Consider the following 9301-nt stretch of genomic DNA (forward strand, 5'->3'; position numbering starts at 1 on the left):
AAGTATAAGGAAGTCCAGTAAGGTTTAAAATTGGTGGTTCTTTTTTTTTTTTTTTAAATCTTAGAAATATCAGGAATGGTAAGTCTTATCTTCTCTGGTGTTGGTGCTGGGCTCATTAGTGCGCTCAGAGGTGGACTGTGAGATTTGGGGGGCTGAATCTTTAACAAAGACATCTTTCCTCCCAAGTGTTCCATGGGTGTTTGAGTTAACAGAACCCAACAGCAAACCGAGAGTTTTAAAGCCAGAACAGAAATCACGTCCCCACTCCAGTAATCAGCTTTTACCTCCCTGGTATCTCTGCTGTCATCATCTCTGCTGCCCCTCCCCTCAGGAGCCGAGAGAAATGTTTGGGTAGGGGATGGGCGAGAGGGAGCAGCTGCCACCATTTTCACAGTGCAGGAGCGTGGAGCAGAAAGAGCCCAGCACCTCAGGGTGGCTCGTGCCGCAAAGCCCATCAGTTCTCCCTGTAACCCAGAGGCAGAACTGAGGCGCTGTGTTTCCTGGGCAGGCAGTCTCTGGGCAGGTGCCCAGGGAAGAGAGCTCTTGTCCCAGCTGGTGCCAGGATTTTGCCTCTGATGTCCAGTACTGCCCCAGGGTGGCAGCGTGGAATGCCTTCGCCAGTGGCAATGTCCTCGCCTGTTCAAAAGGAGCGGGGTCAGTCAGCTCTGGGTGTCACCTCACACAGGGCAACTATGGCCACCTGCCAAAGGTGCCATATAGCCTGGAGGGTCCCCGTCCAGGGCCCCAGGCCGCAGCAGGTCTGATGCTCCCTGAAAGCCTGGTGCTGTCACCACGGTAACAAGCCCCGGGAACTGTGGTTCCTGTTAGGCTGCAGCCTCTTTCTGCTGCTCCATCACTCACCTCATGAGCCCATCCATTTCCCCCTGGTGTGTGCATGGGGGTGGGGGCAGATTGGGGGAGCCTGGTACTGGGGGATGGGGAGAATAGGGGCTCACACAGCCCCTGGCAGGAGGGGGATGGGGGAAAGCCCAGAGGTAATGGAGAGCAGACAAAGCCTTTGCCATGGGGGCAGGGGGAGGGGACAGGGGATGCCAGAATGGGTGGAGGTGGTCATGAGGGGGAGATTGGATGACCTGGTATGGGGGGAGGAAGGAATGGAGAAGGAGGGAATAGGGGCACACAAACCTGGCATAGTGGAAGAATGGGGGAATCCAGGAATCCTGGTATGGGAGGAGGGGGAATGGGGCACACACAGACCCTCTGGCCAGGGATATTGGGTGGAGTTGCAGAAAGACCCTGCATTAGAGGGGATGGGAAGGTGGTGCACAGGGAGCTTGTGGGGGGACAGAGAGATACAGGGAGCCCCTGGGGTGTACAATGACCTTGGCCTGTACAAGGTACTAAATGAATGACTCTCTCATGCAGATGGGCTCCACCAGCCCTCTCCAGCTCCTGAAGCCTTGTCAGAGCAGGCCCCTCCCCAGCTGACTCTGAAGCAAACTCCACCAAGTGCAAAAGTCACCCCCTTCCTGGGCTTTGGCTTTCTTAGCACAGACCTTAACAATCCATGATAGCTGCTCCAGCTCTAGTCTCCTGACTCAGGACTTCCCATCCCCAACACTAGACCCTCTCCTTCACAGCCACTCCCCCTCCGTCTGTCTCTCCTTAACCCTTTCCCAGCAGGATCTGTTACAGAAGTGCTGTATCAAAGAGCCATTTCTGTACACAGATGAATATGGAAAGAGCAAGTTCAATAAAGCTGTTATGTGCTGCAGATGGCTTCCTGAGGCTGGCTCAGAACTGGATCCACACCTGCTAACTGGGTGTTTCAGAGTGTTAAAAATGGGTTCCCTGAATCCCTATGACAATTACTGTGCTTTTGCACGTGCGTTTTTTCTGTATTTTGAACTGTTTCCCTCAGGTTACTTTGTGAAAGACCCTACACAAACAACCGGGGAAACTGACTAATGAATCCTGCAAGGAAACCTATGAAAATGAGCATACACAATGTTCTGTCACATGCACTAAGTAAATTATAAAGACAACAAGTTAAAGATCCAGCCAGTCTAGCAGCTGGTCTCCCTTGATCTCTGCCTCCTTGTGTGTATGTGTTACAATGCCATCATTAATTCCCTGATGCCATAGTACTTCTACACAGGCCCCCTGCCTCATTCAGTGCACAGAGTGGACTGAGCACAGTGAACAGAGCAGCTGTTTAATATTTATACTTATCCTCATACACACTTTTACAAGTCATTTAGAATGAGGCAGGGCTCCTTCAGGGAGAGATTTGTCCCATTCAACCCTTAACCCCCTCCTCCCCCCATCATATTCTGCATGCACCTACACATTAAAAATGAAATTCTATTCAGTTTTCTTATGCAACCCTGTGCAGGGCTGAAAGAATGAATACTGACTGAGAAATTCCACACAACTCACAGCACATACTCATACATGGGCAGTGCCAATAGCCCACTAGAAGCACACTCCTTAGTAACAGGTTTCAGAGTAGCAGCCCTGTTAGTCTGTATTCGCAAAAAGAAAAGGAGTACTTGTGGCACCTTTGAGATTAACAAATTTATTTAAGCATAAGCTTTCGTGAGCTACAGCTCACTTCATTGGATGCATTCAGTGGAAAATACAGTGGGGAGATTTATATACACACAGAGAACATGAAACAATGGGTTTTATCATACAAACTGTAACAAGAGAGTGATCACTTAAGGTGACCTATTACCAGCAGGAGAGCGGGGGGGGGGAGGGTAGAGGAACCTTTTGTAGTGATAATCAAGGTGGGCCATTCCCAGCAGTTGACAAGAACGTCTGAGGAACAGTGGGGAGTGGGGGGGGGGGAATAAACATGGGGAAATAGTTTTACTTTGTGTAATGACACATCCACTCCCAGTCTCTATTCAAGCCTAAGTTAATTGTATCCAGTTTGCAAATTAATTCCAATTCAGCAGTCTCTCGTTGGAGTCTGTTTTTGAAGGTTTTTTTTTTGAAGGATAGCCACTTTCAGGTCTGTAATCGAGTGACACTTCAATCTCTCAGGTCACTTGATTACAGACCTGAGAGTGGTTATCCTTCAACAAAAAAACTTCAAAAACAGACTCCAACGAGAGACTGCTGAATTGGAATTAATTTGCAAACTGGATACAATTAACTTAGGCTTGAATAGAGACTGGGAGTGGATGGGTCATTACACAAAGTAAAACTATTTCCCCATGTTATTTCTCCCCCCCCCACCCCACCCCCCACTGTTCCTCAGACGTTCTTGTCAACTGCTGGAAATGGCCCACCTTGATTATCACCATAAAAGGTTTTCCTTCTTCCCGCCCCCACCGCTGGTAATAGCTCATCTTAAGTGATCACTCTCCTTACAGTGTGTATGATAAAACCCATTGTTTCATGTTCTCTGTGTCTGTATATAAATCTCCCCATTGTATTTTCCACCGAATGCATCTGATGAAGTGAGCTGTAGCTCACGAAAGTTTATGCTCAAATAAATTTGTTAGTCTCTAAGGTGCCACAAGTACTCCTTTTCTTTTTACTCCTTAGTAAAGCCATTTTATCAGAGAGCAAACACAAGCATGGAGTATGGCTGTGGTTTGCAAAGCCATCTAGGAGATTTGGATGCCCAGTTCCCCATAGATGAGGCAGCAGAAAGTAAATGCAAACTCCCCTTTTCAGATTCCTGCCACTGGTGCAGCACTAGCAGGAGCTGGACAGGGAGGTCCAGGGAATGCGCTGATTGAAGGAAAAGAAGGATGAAGTGTAAAACAGGAGAGCAATATGTGAACATGATTGGATGGGTTTACAGTGTAAAATCTCCCCAAACCTGTCTGAGGAGCAGGTACATGAGGAACTGCCAAGTGACAGCCAGGCCGGAGATCAAATCCCATAATGTACTGCACACCCAGAGGAAGAAGTGAGCTGTAGCTCACGAAAGCTTATGCTCAAATAAATTTGTTAGTCTCTAAGGTGCCACAAGTACTCCTTTTCTTTTTGCGAATACAGACTAACACGGCTGCTACTCTGAAACCTCCAATTCCTAGTAGTCTGGGGTATAGGGGGCTGTGTGGATCAGAATCCCCAGAAAGCACTATTCCATAATTGATCAATCCTAGTGATGGACCCAGGGGAGGTCGTGGGCAGGCCAGAGGCTGCTGGGGTGGAGTGCAGTTAGGGAGGAGGGGAGATGGCCCATGACAGGTCCCCTCTCTTACTGAGCAATCCTCAGACTGAAAAGGCCTGAGCCATTGCAATGCAAAGCATCTATTCCTTTGGGACACACACATAAAGAGTTCTTTTGGGTGCAGTGTTGTGGAGAGGCTCCCTCCTGTGGCAAGATGGAGAATTACAGTCTGGCTACAGGTTTCAGAGTAGCAGCCGTGTTAGTCTGTATTTGCAAAAAGAAAAGGAGGACTTGTGGCACCTTAGAGACTAACAAATTTATTTGAGCATAAGCTTTCGTGCTCACGAAAGCTTATGCTCAAATAAATTTGTTAGTCTGGCTACAGCTGCAATGATCTGCCTGTCACAGCTCTCTGTCACTGACACTGGCAGGTAAAGTCCAGCGCAGCCCTGTCACTTGCCAGTCCTGCTGTCCCGTGGCTTGTGCTAGCCTCAGATCATCTGTGTCACCTTCCTTATGTGCGCTGTCCCCACCGCTGTCACCCATCTCTGCGGCACTGGGAGCCAAGGAGGAGAGGTCGCATTTGGGCCATTTGTCTAACCCAGCTGCCGAGTCACATCGCTGGAAAGGCCCAGCGAGCAAAGCGGCTTGGTAAAAGCAGCACTAGGAGCAACAGGTAAGTGCCACTGGGACACAAACCTGCAGTGTGTTATGCTGGGGGAAGCCACAAAGCACCAGCAAGGCCTGGGACTACAAAGCCAGAACCACCCTGTCCTGAAGCAGGGCAGGGCTGGGCACCGGAGAGCCCAGTGGTGGGATACCAAGAGCAGCTCTGAGCATCGCAGCACCACAAAGGGACAGACAAACTGGTGGCACTTAAGAGACAAGCCCCAAAACAACACAGAGCCCTGGTCCACGCCTGGGGCTCACAGGCACTCCCATGACACTCGTAACAAATCAGAATAAAGGAGAAGATGGAAACAAAGAACCGTGAGTGTGGGGGTAGGACAGCTCCTGGTAGAGTGCAGGCCTAGCCCAGGGGTTCTCAAACTGCGGGTTGGGACCCCTCAAGGGTCACAAGGCTATTATATGGGGGGTCGTGAGCTGTCAGCCTCCACTCCAAACCCCGCTTTGCCTCCAGCATTTATAATGGTGTTAAATATATAAAAACGTGTTTTTAATTTAGAGGGAGGGGTCACACTCAGAGGCTTGCTATGTGAAAGGGGTCACCAGTAAAAAAAGTTTGAGAATCACTGCCCTAGGAAGAGGCACTGCCCAGGGTAGACCGAGGGGCGAGAGGAGGCAGTATGGTCTAGCTGAGCAGACCCTGGCATGGGATTCAGGAAACCAGGCTTCTAATCCTGGCTCTACCTGTGATGTACTGTGTGGCCTTGTGCTAGTCACTGGCCCTTTGCCCTTCCCACTTTGACTGTTTTCAGCATAAGCCAGGGACTGTCTCTCACTGTAGGTTTGTGCAGTGCCTGGCACAATGGGGCCCTGATCTAAACCATGGTCTCTACATGCTGCTGTCACACAAATAAGAAGAAGCGCAGGAATAAGGACGAGCCAAAGAAATGGGGGAAATAGGAGATAGTGACAGGGGTTGGATGTGGCCTCAGGGGTGTAGTTACAGAGGCAATGGGATCTAGTTATGTGGTAATGAGAGAGCTGAGGGGCTTTGCCGCAATGCGATGAAATTAAGAAAAGGGAAGCATAGGCTGAATAACAGGAAAATCTTCCTAACCGTGAGATTAGACGATGGATAAGGCTAAGTTTTTGTCACAGGCATTTTTAGTAAAAGTCAGGGACAGTTACCTAGGGAGGTGGTGGAATCTACTTCCTTAGAGGCTTTTAAGGTCTGACCTGACAAAGCCCTGGCTGGGATGATTTAGTTGGAGTTGGTCCTGCTTTGAGCAGGGGATTGGACTGGATGACCTCCTGAGGTCCCTTCCAGCCCTGAGATTCTATGATTCTATGACAGGTCATGGGCAATAAACAAAAATTCACGGAAACAAAAATTCACGGCTCCCATGTCCCCCACCGCTGCGGTGCATGGGAGCTCCAGAGTCCCCCTGCCCGCAGGGCTGAGCTGCTACAGGGTCCCCTCTGGGGCAGCTGAGAGCTGCAGAATCCCCCAGCCACCGGCCAGGGCTGGGCAGCTGCAGGGTCTCCCGGGGAGTCCCCACTGCCTGCCAGCTGGGCAGCTGCAGGGGGGTCCCCCCCGCCTGCCATGGCTGGGCAGCTGTGAGATCTGCCAGCTGGCTGCCATGGCTGGGAAGCTGCAGGGGGGTCCCCCACACCCACTGGAGCTGGGAAGCTGCTTAGAGTCCCCCGCTCCTTGCGGCGGCTGGGCAGCTGCAGGGTTTGCCAGCTGCTCAGCCGGCAGGCAACAGGGACTCTCCACAGCTGCAGGGTCCACCAGGCCCTTGCCACGGCTGGGCAGCTGTAGGGTCCCCCCGCCAGGGTGAGGGCTGGGAGCTGCGGGGGTGGGGCTGGCTGGGAGCTCCAGCCCCAGAGCAGAAAATCTCACGGAGGTCAATGGAAGTCACGGATTCCGTGACTTCCGTGATCTCCATGACATAATTGTTGCCTTAACTATGGACCATTCCCTCATTGGAGCGGCTGGAAGCCCTGCTCCAGGGGTCATTTACAAGTAGGGGTGTGTCTTCACTGGGACGGGGGAGATGGGTAAATTCCAGCTTGGGCTGACATACAATAGCTAGCTCTGATTTTTACAAGAAGTGCATCACTGCAGCATCACAAGCAACAGGATGGGTCAGCTGCTGAGGTCATACCTAGTGTTTCAGACGGGATTGCACTGAGGGAGTATATCTACATTGCAGTGTAAGCCTAAGGGCACTGGGATGTGAATCAGCCCACCCTGGGTTAGAGAATCCAAGGTTTACACTGATTGTCAACCCTAGATTAAACATTTTCTAACCTGGGCTCTGGCATCCACACTTTATGCGTCTACACTACAGTACTTTTACTCAGGTACAAGTCTAACCCTCCTTCCATCTCCTTCCAGGCAGTCAGGGTGTGGTTTACCCCAGGGTGGTGGGCATCAAACATATTCCTGAAGTAATTGCTGGCTTCACATAAGAATGGCCATACTAGGTCAGAGCAATGGTACATCTAGTCCAGCATCCTCTCTTCAGAGAAAGAAAAGGAGTACTTGTGGCACCTTAGAGACTAACAAATTTATTTGAGCATGAACTTTCATGAGCTACAGCTCACTTCATCGGATGCATTACGAAAGCTTATGCTCAAATAAATTTGTTAGTCTCTAAGGTGCCACAAGTACTCCTTTTCTTTTTGCGAATACAGACTAACACGGCTGCTACTCTGAAACATCTCTTCAGAGAGTGGCCAGTGCCGGATGCTTCAGAGGGAATGAACAGAAGAGGACAGTGATCCATCCCCTGTCATCCATTCCCAGCATCGGGCAGCCAGAGGCTTAGGAACACCCAGACCATGGGGCTGCATCCCTGATCATCTTGGCTAATAGCATTGATGGACTTTATCCTCTGTGAATTTATCTAATCCCTTTTTAAACCCAATTTTACATTTGGCCTTCACAACATCCCTTGGTATCAGTTATCCTTCATTTTCTCCACACCATTCCTAATTTTATAGACCTCTATCTTATCCCCCTTTAGTTGTCTCTTTTCCAAGCTGAAAAGTCCCCATCTTTTTAATCTCTCCTGGTATGGAAGCTGTTCCAGACCCTTAGTCATTTTTGTTGCCCATCTTTGTACCTTTTCCATTTTTCATGTATCTTTTTTGAGATGGGGCAACAAGATCTTCATACAGTATTCAAGGTTTAGCTGTACTATGGATTTATATAGTAGTATTATGATATTTTCTGTCCTATTCTCTATCCCTTTCCTAATGGTTCCTAACATTGTTAACTCTTTTGACTGATGCTGCACAATGAGCAGATGTTTTCAGAGAACTCTCCACAGTGACTCCAAGATCTCCCTATTGAGTGGTAACCATGAATTTAGATCCCATCACTTTATATGTATATTTGGAATTATGTTTTCCAATGTTCATTGATTTGCATTTATTAACACTGTGGAATTTCAAGGGCACAAAATTATACTTTTCCAAACTGAACATCAGTATCTTGTGAGAGGGATGCTCAGAGCACAGAAGTTCCCTGGACACGGCCAGGTTAATTGCAGTGAAAGAAGCGCCGAAACAATGATACATTACAAAAATCAAAGCCGCTCTTTATTTTTCCCCTAAAATTGCAGAACCACTTGGAGTTGCGGGGAGGGTGTCATCAGTACCGGTGCTACAAAACCACTGTCTGTCATTTCAGGCCTTCAGCATTTTGGAGGACATAACAATTCTAGTGGTGCCCAATTGGCAAAGGGAGATGTTATTCCAAGAGGCAGGTGGGAAACCCATAGGATATGCAACCAAAGTATTCAAACGTATAGTGACTGAACAGCACATCTATGACTGGAGAGGGCTGGGCAGCTACTCAGTTGGCCCTGGAAAATACACCCTTCCCTGAAATGTGACTGCCCCTCTGGAGTTCCTGTTATAGGAGAAGTTTGCAGCTACCAGCACTTGGGATCAGGTCAGAATTCATAAGGGAATCATCAGGCTGCTGCGTTAACTTCCACAGGGCTTAGCCTGTTATGGCTGCATGTGAACACACAGGACTCCGCAGCCATCCTACTCCACCCCGCTGGGCACATGGCTGGAACACAATTTCAAACGTCAGTTGTGTGTTGTAACCCATGGACTGTGTAGACTACACGTCACTGAAATGGACTAGATTTGTAAATGGAGCACATTTCCTTCACTGTTCTCTGTTTCCAGGTGGCTCATGACCCCAGTGAGTGGTTACCCAGCAGCGTACTGACAGGCATGGTAATGTAAGGTGGTTATTTTTAGGAAACAGAAATGGTTGTAGCAGAAATCTGCACCTTTCCAGTAAAATATGTCATTTCAAGACATTTTTTACTGTTTGCATTTCCTGGTCGCCATTTTGAATTCCACATGTGAGGGGGGAAGGACACCAAGATGCTGGCGCACAATCTGCCAGTAGCAGAAACATGCTGCTACCTGGGACTTGCAATAACTTTTGCATTGGTTTCCAGAGTGGAAATCCCTCTCATTCCTGTAGTAATAAACACTAACATAGAGCCAGAAACTTACCAGGCTTCTGTGTCTGCAGCTGGTTCCATG

The sequence above is a fragment of the Dermochelys coriacea genome, chromosome 8 (genome assembly GCF_009764565.3).
Source record: "Dermochelys coriacea isolate rDerCor1 chromosome 8, rDerCor1.pri.v4, whole genome shotgun sequence".
In the NCBI taxonomy this organism is placed as follows: domain Eukaryota; kingdom Metazoa; phylum Chordata; order Testudines; family Dermochelyidae; genus Dermochelys; species Dermochelys coriacea.